At 44.4% G+C, this 16,786-nt stretch overlaps 1 long non-coding RNA gene across 1 annotated transcript in view; it reads left to right on the forward strand.

Annotated features, from left to right (window-relative positions):
- The window catches only part of LOC309632393, a 158,524-nt gene that overhangs the window by 59,536 nt on the left and 82,202 nt on the right, over nucleotides 1-16,786 (forward strand). Inside the window, exons 9-10 of the long non-coding RNA XR_014246876.1 lie at nucleotides 2,230-2,382; nucleotides 5,537-5,743. This is a non-coding gene — a long non-coding RNA (uncharacterized lncRNA). The remainder of the gene's footprint in view (nucleotides 1-2,229; nucleotides 2,383-5,536; nucleotides 5,744-16,786) is intronic.

The raw sequence follows: 16,786 nt of genomic DNA on the forward strand, positions 1-16,786 counted from the left end.
ATAAAAGTAAAATAATTTAACTACCAGGAAATGTCTTAGGAGCAATTCTTATTAGAGAATATTTATTCATTCGTTTGAATGTTCATTAAGAGCATTCTGGGCATGTAGTAATGAACCAAAATAAAGGCTCTGATCTCATGAAGCTGGATTCTGATGAGGAGAGACCTATAGTTTAAAAATACATAACATCTACTAAAGATAAGGGCTACAAAGAAAAACAAAGCATCTGAAAGATGCAGAACAGGTCAGGAGGCATCTGTGTCATTTAGGTAGGGTGGTCCAGGAAGACCTCTCTGATAAGGTGAGATCTGAGCAGAGACTTAAGTAAAGTGAAAGCATGAAACGTGAGGTTACCTAGTGCAGGAGTTTGCAAACTTTTTCTGTAAGGGGCCAGACAGTAATGATTTTTGGCTTTGCAGGCCATACAGTTTCTGTTGCAACTCTTTCAGCTTTGCCCTTGGGGCAAGAAAGCAGCCATAGACAACATAAATGAAGGGTGAGGCTGTGTTCCACCAATCCCTTATCTATGGACAGTGAAATTTGCATTTCATGTACTTTTCATGTGTCACAAAATATTATTTTTCTTTTGATTTTTTTCTAACCATTTTAAAATGTAAAAAACATTCTTAGCTCAGAGGCTGTACAAATATAGGCTGTGGGCTATGTTTGTTGACCTCTGATCTCTGATCCCTGATCTCCAGTAAACACATTCCAGGAGAGGGAACAGTTAGACCCTGAGTCAGGAGCAGCAGGCAGGACTTGCTGATAGAAAGCAAAGGAAGTGTGTCAGCTTCTAACTTTTCTTCCTGACCAAAATCTGTTCTATTTTGAGCTCCCTGTAGAAGACAGACACCACATTTCAGAGGAGTGAATGAATCTGGAAAAATTTCTTAGAGGAAGTAGGTTTTGAACTGGTCTGGCTTTGAAAAACAAACAAGGTTCCAACAGATGGGCCTGGACATGGAGAGAGAAAGTATTCTAGTTAAAGGAATAACCTAAATAAAGGCCTGAAAGTGTAATAGGGAAGAACCTTTGTATTCTATTACAAGTTAATCACCAAAGGGATGTTGCCTATAAGCTTAAATTACACATAATGACCCATCTCTGGGACCCCTGCCTCCCAGGTAATGAGCATTAAGCTAAAACACCTTTGTTTAGCTATAGGAAACATCCTGACCATGCAAACCTATGAATGATTGCAGGAAGGAAGAAATTAACATATTCCTTCTGGAGGCTGACGGGAACCAGGAAATGTTTGACTTTACTCCCTCCCCTCTTAGTATAAAAGAAGCCTGAATGCTAACTCGGACAAGATGGTTCTTTGGGACACAAGTCCACCGTCTTCTCTGTCTGCTGGCTTTCCTAATGAAGTCGCTATTCCTGCCCCAACACCTCGTCTCTCAATTTATTGGCCTATTGTGCCGAGAGAAGTGTGAGCTTGGACTCAGCGAGGAAAGTAGCAAAGTAACATGTGAGTTATAGGCCCCTGTGGTCCTACTCCAAGTGCTGTTTGTCTGTGTTGCATACCCTGATATCTTGACATGTAAGCCTGTAGATCAGGGGTCCCCACCCCCGGGCCGTGGACTGGTACCGGTCCATAGCCTGGTAGGAACCGGCCTGCACAGCAGGAGGCGAGTGGTGGACGAGTAAGTGAAGCTTCATCTGCCGCTCCCCATCACTCCCCATGGCTCACATTACCTCCTGAACCATCCCCCACCCCCCTCCAGCCGGCCGTGGAAAAATTGTCTTCTAAGAAACCGGTCCCTGGTGCCAAAAAGGTTGGGGACCGCTGCTGGAAATGGTGGTTCTCAAATTCTAGCCTGCATCAGAAACCTGGGGGAGCTTGTTAAAACCAAGTGTCAGGTCCCACCCCCAGGGTTTCTGATGAGGTAGGTCTAGGGCAGAGCCTGAAGATGTGCTTTCCTAGTAAGTTCCCAGGTGATTCTGATGCTGCTGGTACTAGGACCCCACTTGGAAAACCACGGCCCTACAGGGGTGTCTGCTACAGAGGAAGGATGGGGTCTAGCAATCTGCTACTGAGCTGACCTTCAGAATGGGGTAGTACCTGAGAATTTTACCTGAGACCAGCTATAAAATAAAAAAGTAGTGCCAAGCCCATAGTAGACTTTCTTGTGCATGAATTCCCTTCCTCTCCTGCCTTCTTTCCTGCAACTATCCAGAAGGGCTTAAAATTTGTAAACATGCTTCATGTGGTACTTCTGCTTCCAGATTTTAAAAAAAGTCATAGACACGTTTGGCCATCAACAACAAACAAAGCAATAACATGGAGTGGCACGCAGCCCACAACACACTCAGGGAATCCTAGGGTGTCACCGAAGAGAGACAAAGGAAATTGGAGACCTTTTGGAACTGACTCTCACAGTGAGTTTGTGTGTCTTTCTCACAAATTAAATTCTCCGGCAGCTAAGAATATCATAATGAACTCCTATTTACACATACTATTGATTCTTTTGTCTTAACCACCTTTTTAGAGTGACATCTAGGTGAAACTGAGTAGCACATACTTCTCTGAAATAATTCACTTGCATCAACTTTCCAATGATTAGCAAAAAAACCGGGAGGAATACAATTGGAACATCAGTATGCTCTGAAAGAAACATGTTTTTAAAAATAGAAAATACCAAAAATAAAAATTCTCCTTTGTACTCCAAAATTAAACAGTGAAAAGTGAGGTAAACACACACACACACATACACATACATTTGGAAGCAGCACTGCAAAAACATTCAAGTTAAAATTGAACTGGGCTTCCCTGGTGGTGCAGTGGTTGAGAATCCGCCTGTCAATGCAGGGGACACGGGTTCGAGCCCTGGTCTGGGAGGATCGCACATGCCGCGGAGCAACTGGACCCGTGAGCCACAACTACTGAGCCTGCACGTCTGGAGCCTATGCTCCGCAACAAGAGAGGCCGTGATGGTGAGAGGCCCCCGCACCACGATGAAGAGTGGCCCCCGCTTGCTGCAACTAGAGAAAGCCCTCGCACAGAAATGAAGACCCAACACAACCAAAAATAAATAAATTAATTTAAAAAAAAATTGAACTAAAATCTAATTAAGAATATAGAGCAAAAACTCAAAGCTTGAATGATCAGAATAACTTCTGTCTGCTGACCAGCCCTTCTAAGGGATAAGGCCCTGTCTATAGATTCTGTGGCCTAACTGGCTAAGGTTTGTATCACCTGGCCCTGTGCCCACACCCCCCCGCTGTGGTTTACTGGGCACTTGGTCCAAGGATGGCCCATCTCAGCCTCCCCAGCAACCTATGACATGGCCTGGCTTGGAACCCCGAGCTGAGCCAATCAGATTGCTCATCCAGGGGTTGGCAATTTGTAAATCAAGGGAGTAAACCGAGGCAGGCTGGGTCAATGGAGGATGAGAACTAAGTAAGAGCTCACTGTGGACCGTGGAGTTGAGGGTCTGAAGAAGCCCGGTTGTAAAGAGAGGAGGACAGACTCACAAGAAAGAAGCAGAGAGTCCATGGGGCTGCTAAGGGAAAAAGGGACAGACTTGTTCTGGATGGTTCTCAAGTCCCAGTGCACATGTATCCTTAGAATCAACTCCTTTTTTCTTGAAATAAGTAACTCATGTGAGTTTCTTTAAAGGGACCTGATGCAAACAGCTGCTGTGTTTCTAATTGCTACCATTGTTTTTAGTTAGGAAAGCAAAGCATTTATTTTAAAACAATCCAGCTTATATACTGGGGGAAAAATGGTTTAGAAGCAGGCATGGATCTAGGTTTGGTGAGGCCTGAAGCTTATACAGATTGGGTGGCCATCTTTAAAAAAAAAGGAATGCCAAATTACCCATAAGAAATAGGTACAGGTCCCTAGAAGGGGTCTGTGCACATGAGGAACCATAAAGCCAAGCTTCATTAACTTCACGGTATATTCAACTCTGTTTAGAAGTGAGAACCTGATCCTCAGGGGCAATGTGACCTTAGATACTTCTTTCTCCAACAATAACCAAGTTTAATTTAAGTAAAAAGTGCCCCACAAAGACATTATACTATCCTCATGCTTTACTTGAGTGTTTTCAAGCTGTAGCTAATGAACCATTCGTGGGCATGACCAGCATTTGTTATAGGATGAAATAGAGAAGAATAGAGGAGAAAACCGGGTATATCACATGATAGATGAGTAACTGTTGTCTTGTGAGACTTTTGCTTCAGTTTTACAAATAGATACACCAATGGGTCTCATACTGTTTGGTCTCAGGATCTCGTCACACCCTTAAAATATAGAGAGGGCGTCAAAAAGTTGTTGCTTATGTGGGATACTTCTATTGATGTTTACTGTGTTAGAAATTAAAACTGAGAATTCAAAATTTTATTTTAAAATTATGATTGAGTTGTTTATTTATTTATTTATTTTTGTGTAAATAAATGTTGTGATCACCCCAAGGAGGCAGGGTGAACCCAACCACTGAGTATCTAGGTGGTGACCACTACCAAGGGTCTCTCTTCTCCTGCTTTGATTTGCTAACTGGTTCTGCTGCCTGCTGGCCGGCCAGTGTGCTCTTTGAGCTGTGTTGCTGCCTGCTAGGGAGCTTACACCCTGAGTTGGCTGCTTTATGCTGCATTTGCTGAGTCCGCCCAAGCCTCTGTTACACGTGTAATCAACCTAAGTTGAAAGTTTTGATAACTGATGTTTAAGGCCTGGAGAATGTCATTGAGGCCCTCTTTCAAGTAGCCCTGGGTCATTTGTCTCACAACCTTTGCCAGATGCTACCATGCTGGAAGAGGTCACCCCTCTCCAGACCTCGTGGCTACTTGGGGAGCCTTGGGGTCGATACAGTGAATAGCAATGGGAGTTTGAATGGTTTACAGACATCATTACCATCACTATGCATGATGGAGCTCTCTGGAGAGCTGCTGCTTTTTATCCCTTTATGGGGCCATCCCTAACTAAGGACAGGACACAGGGTCAGCACAATTAGCTGGACTTCAGGCAGTCATCTTAGCCCTGAGCCCTAGCCAACAATCAGCTTCAGCTGCACACGTTTACAGATGCGTGGGTTGTTCATTGCCAACAGTCAGCCATCTGGTCCAGCCAAGTGGCAGCAACAATTCCTTATCCAAGGTTGCATCCTTATGGGTCAAAAACTCTAGGAATCTCTTGCTTCACAGATACCCAAAATATAAACCAAGGTCACACATATCTCTGCACCTATGAAAGCCACAATGTGAGGGTTCACCAAGACCCTTCTTATCTCCTTTGCAGTTCTAAATATTATTGATAGCAACCAATGCACACTTTTCGCTTTGCAAACTACAGAACACTGGGCTCTTAAGGCATTCAACAGAACTTTCACCTCCCTAACCAGTCTACAGGCTTCATAGAACACCATAATGGTTTGTTTCTTACAAGTTCAAATTCAATTAAATGAAACATGGCCACATTTCAGTCATCAGTCCAATATCAAGGGTGAATTTTAATAAGGAGTCCGACCCCGTTGTTGCTATTTGAGTGTTGACACCTTCCAGCCTCTGTGCCTAACCTGGCCCTCTCGCCCCACAGCTGAAGCCAGTGACAAAGCTCAAGGAGCTGCCTCCCTTTGTGCCAAGGAGAAGTTCAGCCCACGCACCATCTGGTCCATGTGAGGGAGCCCTCACTCCAGCCCCACCCCTAACCACCAGAAGACTCCAGTCGCCTCTCCCTGCTTTCTTAAGCTGGTTTTGGACCTTCTTTGGAGCCTGCCCTGCTCTTCCCAGAAAGCCTGATTATGTGAGTAATAGAATTCTTCATACCCTCTTGGTGTGTGTGGTGTGTCAGTCTCAAAACCGGAGGCAAATTTTGCTTGTGGGATCCATATACCTCCATGGGGTGACCAGAACAATACCAATAATAAACCCATTTTATGTTAGGTAAAACAATAACACTTTTTAAAAAAAATAAATTTATTTATTTTTGGCTGCGTTGGGTCTTCGTTGCCGCGTGCAGGCTTTCTCTAGTTGCGGCGAGCGGGGGCTACTCTTTGTTGCAGTGCTCAGGCTTCTCATTGCAGTGGCTTCTCTTGTTGCAGAGCACGGGCTCTAGGCGCGTGGGCTTCAGTAGTTGTGGCACGTAGGCTCAGTAGTTGTGGCTCATGGGCTCTAGAGCACAGGCTCAGTAGTTTTGGTGCACGGGCTTAGTTGCTCCGCGGCATGTGGGATCTTCCCGGACCAGGGCTCGAACCTGTGTCCCCTGCATTGGCAGGCGGATTCTTAACCACTGCGCCACCAGAGAAGTCCCAACACATTTTTAAAAATAAAAAATAATGATCTTCTTCAAACTAGGGAAGCATTTAGTGAGAAGAATGTTGTTTTTTTACATTGAAAATGTTTTATTAAGGTCTAACCTAATAGAAGAGAGTTTGATTCTCAACTACTTTTTCATTTGTTGCAATGTGTTGTTCTGGTTAAAGTGTTTGAAGAAAATTCATCCTCGCTGTTATATAGTTAGAAAGGGGAAGAAAATTTTGTTTTTAGATGATTATTAGATAATTGTGGCTATTGTGTGATACTACCCCAACGCTTGACAAGTGGTGGTTTCCTAAGTTGCAATGTGTAATCTAAAACCATATCAATGAACTTTTCCTACTCTGCTACATTAAAATCCATCTTGCACTTTAAATAGATATTTTACCCATGCTTGGTTTTTTGACATCATGGATTGATCATTTGGGAAATATTGATTAACTGAGTTATACAAGTCTTATAAAAGTTAACACACTTCATTACGTAATATAGAAAAAAATACCTTCGGAATATGACTATAGATCTTATTAGAAAAGTCTTTAAGTATTGGGAACCTGTCAAGCTCATGGTGGTAGGCACAAGTTTTCCAAAATTTCGCTTGTTACTTGAAGGCTCAAATTTTATCATGGGCAACAAATGCTGTCAATTGTCTTCACTTTATTCATTTTTGAGGAAATGCCTGCCAAATACTCAAATGTGAATAACTCTAGGGCAGGTGTTCTTTGAAGTATAAATGGTATTCCATGAAAAATGCAACTCATTCAGTTTGCAACTCAAGGGCTTTTCGTGGACAACTTCAGGATACAACAAAAGTGCTTTATGCCTGTTTATTTCGTACACAGATATTAAGATGTGTATGCAAGGATCCAGATTTGATAAAATTAATGACTTTTTACTGCTTGATCAAGAACATTCTTTTTTTTTTTTTTTTTAAAGGAATTCCTTTATTTTTTTAAATTATTTATTTATTTATTTATTTATTTTTGGCTGTGTTGGGTCTTCGTTTCTGTGTGAGGGCTTTCTCTAGTTGCGGCACGCAGGGGCCACTCTTCATCGCGGTGCGCGGGCCTCTCATTATCGCGGCCTCTCTTTTTGCGGAGCACAGGCTCCAGACGCGCAGGCTCAGTAGTTGTGGCTCACGGGCCTAGTTGCTCCGCAGCATGTGGGATCTTCCCAGACCAGGGCTCGAACCCGTGTCCCCTGCATTGGCAGTCAGATTCTCAACCACTGCGGCACCAGGGAAGCCCGATCAAGAACATTCTTAAGTGATACTGGCTTTTTAAAAAAGTACATGGAGATAAAGAATGCAGTAGCTGCTGGTGGTTTGGTGCCACTCCCTTGACTGGTGTTGAGGCACCAGCAATTTTAAGAGACTAGGAATCTGGAGTCAAGTGTTCTGTTCTGGCCCCTACGCTACCCAGCATAGAAATTTACATGTAGCAGAAGATCAGTAAGTATTTTTTAGGTGATTGATGAACTGTGTGACCTTGGGAAATCACTTAGCTTCCCTGGGGTTCAATTGACTATAAACTGAGGTGAACCTGGTGATCCTTAAGGCTGCGAAACAGTGATGATTCCTCGTTGTTTCACTTAAAATAAAAATTCGCCCATTAGGTCTGCCTGTCACTATCTCATTCCTTCGTTATCTTAAAAAGAGAGCTTTCATTCCTTTCTAGATTCAAGTAAACAGTAGGAGTTTTATTTATTTTTTCCCAACCTTCCTAGAGATAGAAAATCCTTTGTAGGTATACTGTCTCCTACATTTGGAAACATACAAGTGGATACAGGTGGTCAAACCCTAAAGGCTGCTCCCCTATAAATGTGCATTTCTGTAAGGGAGCAGAGCACATTGATAATCTGATGTGTTAGTTCACCTGTGGAGAATAGTATCTTCTCATCTTTTAAATTGGTGCTAGATGATTGGCAACATCCATTAAAATCCTTATAAAAGACCCCCGCTTATTTGGAGGCAGGTGAAGAGAATGAATCCAAATCAAATGAAAAGCCAAGAGGTGAACAATTTTTAAAAAAATTTATTCGGGAGTTCCCTGACGGTCCAGTGGTTAGGGCTTGGTGCTATCACTGCCGTGGCCTGGGTTCAATCCCTGGTCATGGAACTAAGATCCCACAAGCTGCGTGGCATAGCCCCCCCCCCAAATTTTTTTTTTAATTGAAGTATAGTTGATTTATAATGTTGTGTTAATTTCTGCTATACAGCAAAGTGATTCAGTTATATACTTATAAATAAGTATATATATATTCTTTTTCATATTCTTTTCCATTATGGTTTATCACAGGAGATTGAATATAGTTCCCTGTGCTATACAGTAGGACCTTGTTGTTTATCCATTCTATATATAATAGTTTGCATCTGCTAATTCCAAGCTCCCAATCCTTCCCTCCCCTATCCCCCCTCCCCGTTGGCAACCACAAATCTGTTCTCTATGTCTGAGTCTGTTTCTGTTTCGTAGGAAAGTTCATCTGTGTCATATTTTAGATTCCATATATGTGATATATGATATTTGAAAAACATGGAACGCTTCACGAATTTGCATGTCCTCCTTGTGCAGGGGCCATGCCAACCTTCTCTGTACCATTCCAATTTTAGTATAGGTGCTGCCGAAGCGGGCACAAGGACTGGCTTGAAGTGTGTCCCCCTCCTCCTCCCCTCCAATTCATGTCTATCCGTGACCTATGAATGTGACCTTGTTTGGAAATAGGATCTTTGCAGATGTAATCAAGTTAAGATGAGGACACGTTGGATTGGGATAGGCCATCTTGTAATGAGAGGGAGACAGAGACACAGACACAGAGAGAAGAAGGTCGTGAGACCGTGAGGGCAGAGACTGGGGTAATGGAACTTCAAGCTGAGGAGCCCCAAGGATGGCCAGTAACCCCTGGAAGCTAGAAGAGGCAAGGAGAGGCTCCCCTACAGGTTTCAGAGGGAGCACGGCCCTGCCGACACCTTGGTTTCAGACTTCTGGCCTCCAGAACTGGGTGAGAATAGTTACTCTAAGCTACCTCACTTATGGTGCTTTGTTACAGCAGCACTAGGAAACTAATACAGCATGTTAAAAATCATCCATTTGAGAAAAGTCAATGTCACTAATTCTAATTAGTTCTTAGACATCTCTAGGTCTGAGATTTAGGTGGAAATATTGCCTTATGCCTGTGACCTTTAAAGATAGGAGTTTTGTTTTTTTTTTTTTATTTATTTATTTATTTTTGGCTGTGTTGGGTCTTCGTTTCTGTGCGAGGGCTTTCTCTAGTTGTGGCAAGCGGGGGCCACTCTTCATCGCGGTGCGCGGGCCTCTCACCATCGCGGCCTCTCTTGTTGCGGAGCACAGGCTCCAGACGCGCAGGCTCAGTAGTTGTGGCTCACGGGCCCAGTTGCTCCGCGGCATGTGGGATCTTCCCGGACCAGGGCTCGAACCCGTGTCCCCTGCATTGGCAGGCAGATTCTCAACCACTGCGCCACCAGGGAAGCCCAAGATATGAGTTTTTAATAAATTTATTTATTTATATTTATTTTTGGCTGTGTTGGGTCTTCATTTCTGTGCGAGGGCTTTCTCTAGTTGTGGCAAGCGGGGGCCACTCTTCCTCGCGGTGCGCGGGCCTCTCACCGTCGCGGCCTCTCCCGTTGCGGAGTACAAGCTCCAGACGCGCAGGCTCAGTAGTTGTGGCTCACGGGTTTAGTCGTTCCGCAGCATGTGGGATCTTCCCAGACCAGGGCTCGAACCCGTGTCCCCTGCATTGGCAGGCAGATTCTTAACCACTGCACCACCAGGGAAGCCCAAGATATGAGTTTTTAAAAGATAGCAGTGAAAACTCATTGAGTTGCCATGTCAGGAGACCTTATAGGTATAACCTGGGTTTTTCTGACCCTGGTCACTGGTTCCAGCTCCCTGGAAAGACCCATTTTCCTCCACACATTTTTAGAAGCCCCCAGTGCAGGGCCCTGACTGGGTGATGCAAGGGGTACAGGGCAAGTGCTTCCCTAAATGCTGTGCCCCAGGGTTTGCCCTTACTGTACTTCTAGCCCTGCCCCCAGAGTGCTCACAAGTGTGCATGAACAAAAAGACATTGTCGAAGCCATACCAAAGACACCCTGGATGAGACTTCCCCGGTGGGCAGTTAGAATCTGCATTTCATGAAACTTCCCAGGTGACTCTGAGGCTGACCCAGGTTCCCTGGCTCTATTTGTTCCAAGTATTAGGCCTCTTTTTTTTTTTTTGGCCATGCCAAGGGGCTTGCGGGATCTTAGTTCCCTGACCAGGGATTGAACCCAGGGCCTCAGCAGTGAAAGCGCCAAGTCCTAACCACTGGATCGCCAGGGTCACAGTGAGGCCCAGAAATATGATTCAAAATATCTTTTTGCCTTATACTTACCATATTCACATGGGTTTAAAGTGCAAATATTCCAAGGAAAGATAACACAGTATCGTGCAGCAGGGGAGCCTGGGGGACCTAGGGAAAAGGAGAGGTTGGAAATGAAGAACAAATGAAAGAAAGACTGTATAGTAAGGAAGGTACAAAGAATTAATGAGATTTCATTTGCACGAAATATCCAGAATAGGCAAATCCATAGAGACTAAAAGTAGATTAGTAGCTGCCAGGGGTTGGGGAGGCCAGGGAATGTGGAGTAAGTGTTTAATGCGTACAGAGCTTCCTTTTGGGGAGACGAAATAGTTCCGGAATCTTCAGTAGATGAGTGGATAAGTACAATGCGGTACATCAGACAATGGAATATTATTCAGCACTGAAAGGAAATGAGGTATGAAGCCATGAAAAGAAATGGAGGAAACTGAAGTGCATATTACTAAGTGAAATAAACCAATCTGAAAAGGCTACATACTATATGATTCCAACTATAAGACATTCTGGAAAAGGCAAAACCGTGGAGACAATAAAAAGATCAATGGTTGTTAGTGAGAAGGGAGAGATTGACTACGTGGCGCACAGAGGGTTTTTAGGGCAGTGAAAATACTCTGTATGATACTATAATGATGGATGCGTGTCATTACACATTTGTCCAAACCCATAGAATGTACGACACCAAGGGTGGACCCTAATGTGTATATGGACTAAGGTGGCTCAAATGCCTTGGTAGCCTATCTAAGTAAACCAAAACCTAGCCCAGAGTTACTGCACTCAAATCCCAGAAAATAAAATTTAAGAACAAACAGTCGGGACTTCCCTGGCGATCCAGTGGTTGAGACTCCACGCTTCCAGTGCAGGGGGTGTGGGTTTGATCCCTGGTCGGGGAACTAAGATCCCACATGCCACGTGCCAAAAAGCAAAAAAACACAAAAACACAAAAACAAACAGTCAGCTAGGTTTCCCCCTAAAAAGCAACTGCTCAAGCTATAGCCAATCAAATAATTTCTTTGCTTTGTTTCCGAGTCTCCTCCTATAAAAGCCTTTCTTCTAGCTCCTGTAGTAGAAAGGAGTGCTCCTAACAACTTTTGGTTCTACTTTTGGTTTTCTACTTTTGGTTTGGTTCTACTTTTGGTTTTCTACTTTTGTAGTAGAAAGGAGTGCTCCTAACAACTTTTGGTTCTACTTTTGGTTTTCTACTTTTGGTTTGGTTCTACTTTTGGTTTTCTACTTTTGTAGTAGAAAGGAGTGCTCCTAACAACTTTTGGTTTGGTTCTACTTTTGGTTTTCTACTTTTGTAGTAGAAAGGAGTGCTCCTAACAACTTTTGGTTTGGTTCTACTTTTGGTTTTCTACTTTTGTAGTAGAAAGGAGTGCTCCTAACAACTTTTGGTTTGGTACTGCCCGATTTAAACTGATGTTTGCTCAAATAAACTCTTCAAAGTTGTAACGTGCCTTAGTTTATCAGTTTATCTTTTAACAAGCACTATGTGCTGGGTGTGCACACAGTTGGGAAGAACAGCTCTAGGACACCCTCCAGCTCCAGGATGCTGTGATGAAAGTGACCAGACAATCAACAGAAGACTCAGAGGAAGTCTCAGGTTGTTAATTAGATTTTCTGAATCCACGAACACTTCCTCTGCCAGCCTACCGAAATGTGGCATTTTTTTTTTTTTGCACCTTGGTTTTTTTCACTCTACAATTTACTTCAGAGGTATTTTCATATCAGCACATTCTTAATGATGCATTACAGTCAGATTTGCTATAAAAGAGCACGAATTTGTGCCAGTACAATTGATACATTAGGGAACTATCTGAGGATAATGGGAATTTTACATTTGCTTATGCATGATTTCTTCTGCAAGAAATGCTAACTGAACACAGAAAACCACATACTGCTGAAATGAAGCCACGGAAGGAAACTGCACACAGGTACACACCTCCAACATCCTCCACGGACCAAGTTTCTGCTGTGTTATGAGCTACACCCTGGCAAGTTTACTGCTGTGTTATGAGCTGCACCCTGGCAAGTTTACTGCTGTGTTATGAGCTACACCCTGGCAGATGTGGCCCTTTTAAAGAAAAGACTCCACCTACGGAAGGTGGAGTCCACCCCCCCCCCCCATCCCCGATCTGATTTCACTTCTGCAAACTAAATGCCTGAACCTCTTTTTTCTGGAGAGCTCATTCCAGAACACTGGAACAGTAAAATCACAAGTAGTTGAGACATTTGAAGAGGCATTCAAACTTCTTAAATGCAAGAGAATCATATTTCCTTCTGACATTAAAAGGATTCTGAACTCATACGTGGGAGGATCAGATTAGCACCATCGGAGGAAAAGTGACAAAACTATGTGGCCAGGAGGGGGCGCCTGGCGTGCGTGCAGCTGGGAGCCTGGTGACCGAGAAGCAGCTTTCTGGAAAAGTGAATCCGGTGAGCCATGACCTTACAGAGAAGTGAGGTTCCTCCAGCATTGCTGCCAGCAAGGAGACTGAGAGAGTTGCGGGGTTTGGGGTGGGAGGGATCTTACTGGCCCAACAGCAAACCAGAAAAATGAAGAATGACTTTTTTTTTTTTTCATCTCCCACTCACTCCTCAAATAAGTTGGTGGTTCTTAAACTCCTTGGGGTGTCCAAGAATCACCCAAGACGTTTTGAAAATGTAAATGTAATGGTGGGCCCCAACCCAAGATTCAGATCTATGAAGTTCACATTAAAAGAAGCATCCCAGGGGATCCTGATGTAGGTGTGGTCCTTAGGTCACAGCCATAATTATTTTAGGAGAAACAAGCACATTTCACAACTTCAGGTTTGTGATACGCATAGAATAGGATAGTTATACAGGTAGTTGTAGAAATCCCAGTAGGGGACTATAGATAGAGAGAAAACCTAGGAAACTTTGGGAGACCACTGTAAGTTAATGATCGCTCAAGAAAGCTATTGGAACAAAGCAGGCTTGCTTAACTATAAAGCCACAAATAAAAGCACGAGATATGCCCCAGGCCATTAGGTGGAAGAAAAATGTCACCACCCTTCTACTGATTTGAATAAGCCCTATGATAATCCTAGTTTGACTTCATAGGGTCAGACACTCTCCTGCCTGATATGAAGCAGGAACTAGTGATGTAAGCCTCATGTCTACTGGAAGAAGGCCGTCTTTTCCCCTCCCCCTTTCCTTTGACCATAAAATTGTAGCCCACTTAATCCTCAAGGCAGAGCTCCCTTGCCTGCCCGCTTGCATCTAGTACAAGCGTCCTAAGTTAAGAAATCTACTTCTTTCCTATCACTTTGCCTCTCGCTGGATTCCTTCTGCGCAGAGTCACAAAGAACCTGAGCCTCAGTCAGTCCAGACGTCAGGTGAGTGATTCTAATTAAAAGACCGTAGGTTAGAGTCGCAAGTGGGGTTTTGGTCGGGTTCAAATCCCGGCCACATAGGTTGAAGTCCCAATCTGGGTTTTGGCCGGGTTCGAGCCCCGGCTGCGTGGGTTCGAGTCCCAATCTGAGTTTTACACGGTTTCAGCTTGGGCATGATAACTGACATTGAATTTCACCTCTCAGTTTACAAAGGGCTTTTATATCACAGGTCTTGTTTGGGACTCAAAATGACCCTTTTCTTTTTTTTTCGGTCATGCTGCACAGCTTGTGGGATTTTATTAGTTCCCCAAGCCCTCGGCAGTGAGAGCACAGAGTCCTAACCACTGGACCGCCAGGATATTCCCCAGAATGACCATTTTATTGAGGTAGAAACTGAGGAGTCTTACAAGCCAGCCCACAAGCCCAGTTCCCGCTTCTGAATCCCATGTCCTCAGCCCCAGGCAGCCTCACTGGGGGCCCCATCAAAGAGAGACCACGCCTGGGTTACCTCAGTGCTTCTCAAAACATGAGAATATAATCAATAAGCTCCAAGGATATACTATACACTGGGAATATAGCCAATATTTTCTAATAACTATAAATGGAATATAACCTTTAAAAATTGTGAATCACTATGTTGTACACCTGAAATTTGTATACTATTGTACAATTATACCTCAGTGAAAAGCAAATAAACCAAAAAATGCCATGAGAACCAGAGCACCTGGGAACTCGTATACAGTACAGTTTTGGGGGCTCTACCCCAGACCTATGGACTCTGGAGTGGGCCCCAGGCATCTGTGTTTTAACAGGCCTCCCCAGGTGATGCTAAAACTTGAGAACCACTGGGTTACCTCAACCAGACCCTAAAACCTAATGGCATCCTCAGTGGCAGAAATTGCAGAGGGTGGAGGGGTGGGAAGGGTGAGCTGGGGCCAGCCTGTTTCTCAACCTTGCCCTCTAGTCAAGGGGAAGCCAGTGCCCTGGGGCCTGCCTATTCCTTCTGCTTCTCAGAATGGCGACATGGCGACACTAGACACTCGAGATTTCCAGCCCTCTTCCCAGGAAGTTTATCTGATAGTGGATCAGCTTTTTCAGAGCCTGCCTGATTCTAGGCCCACTCTCACCTCCTGCAGGCCATCTGGATGCTCTGAACTTCAGCCCCAGACCGGGCTTGGGGCCTGGCACAAGCTGCCCCTAAGGGGAAGGTCTGAAAGGAACACCAGCCCCACCCTCCCGGGACTCCATCATCCATGGCTTCATCTGCCTGCCTGGGTCCTCCTGCTGGCTCACACATACTTGTAATTCTGGTTGTTTGGCTCTTTTTTTTTTTTTTGAATTTTATTTTATGTATTTTTTTATACAGCAGGTTCTTACTAGTTATCCATTTTATATATATTCGTGTATGTATGTCAATCCCCATCTCCCAAATCATCACACTGGTTGTTTGGCTCTTGAAAGCTGAGAACTCCCTGCCCCCGCAGGGAGCTATCTGGTACCTTGTCTTGTCTGCAGAGCCCGGCTCCAAGAGCTCCTTTGTGACAGCTTTCCTGGTAACCACCCTTCCTCCCGCCCCGCCTCCCCCCCACGGCTTTCCAGGAAAAGTGAGCCAGCTCTTCCTCTGGGCTCCCATGACCCCTTGGGCTTACCTCCTAGCGTTTACCTCACTGCACTATAAGTCTAGTGACTCGCCTGAAATCCTTTTTGGATTCCCAGTATCTATGTCTGTTCCTGGACCAAAGTAGCATGTCAGTAAATGTGTAACAGGGAAGAACAAAATCTGACTCCATGTTGGATCTGTTTCTTTGACTTTAACCTTTGCTTTTCGTTGCTTTTGTTATTATAATCATCCATAATGGCCTGCCTCAGGGAACCCTGCCCCTCTGCCTGAATGTTACACTAAAGTGCCTTTGTTCAGCTCACAGGGAGACAATCTGACCCTGCCCACCCGTGGATGGCTGCAGAAAAGAAGGAATTAATACATCCCCTCCCTGATGCTGGCCAAGCCAGGCAAAACTAATGGCCCTTTTTACTTGACTTCCTCACCGCCTCCCCCTCTCTGTTCTATAAAAGAAACTGGCATCCAGACCCTGATAAGATGGTTTTTTGGGGACACTAGTCCACCATCTTCTTGGTCTGCCGTCTTTCTGAATAAAGTCGCTATGCCTTGCCTCAACACCTCGTCTCCAGATTCATTGGCCTGTTGTGTGGTACGCAAAGTGAGCTTGGACTCAGTTTTGTTAGATGGAATGAATGTCTCATTGCCTTTGATCAGTGTACCGTGCTTTATGCATCTAGATTCCTAGTACGCAGAGCAGCCGTGCTGGTGCTCAAACAAGTGAGGATGCCTGGGATGGGGAGGTGAACCAGAGCATTATCACTGCCTTCTGGGTCTTTCTTATGTTAGGCTGAACAATTTAGACCGTCCCCTGCTGTCCATTCCTTTTACCTTTTGGGAACAAGTGCAGTATCCCTGGACCCTTGCTCTCCAAACCTAGGCTTCCAAGTCTTGCTGACTGTTGAGGTAACAGACCGTAGTTGGGTTCTCAATAAGGAGAACATATAATTTATCACCTATATTGGAGGACTGCGGAGGATGAAAGGGGGAGTATTAGTGATGGCACCAGGACGACAGGCACAAATGAGGAGGGTCACAGGAAAACCAGATGTGTTCACCCCATCTCTGAGCCACATGGGTGCTTGTGAGACAGGAAGGGGGCAGGACACAACCTTTAAAAGAATGACAGCCATTGAGGACACGACATAAATTGGTTAGAACCAACTAACCAATTGTGAGTTGA

The sequence above is a fragment of the Balaenoptera borealis genome (genome assembly GCF_965194805.1).
Source record: "Balaenoptera borealis genome assembly, chromosome: 7".
Taxonomy (NCBI): Eukaryota; Metazoa; Chordata; class Mammalia; order Artiodactyla; family Balaenopteridae; genus Balaenoptera; species Balaenoptera borealis.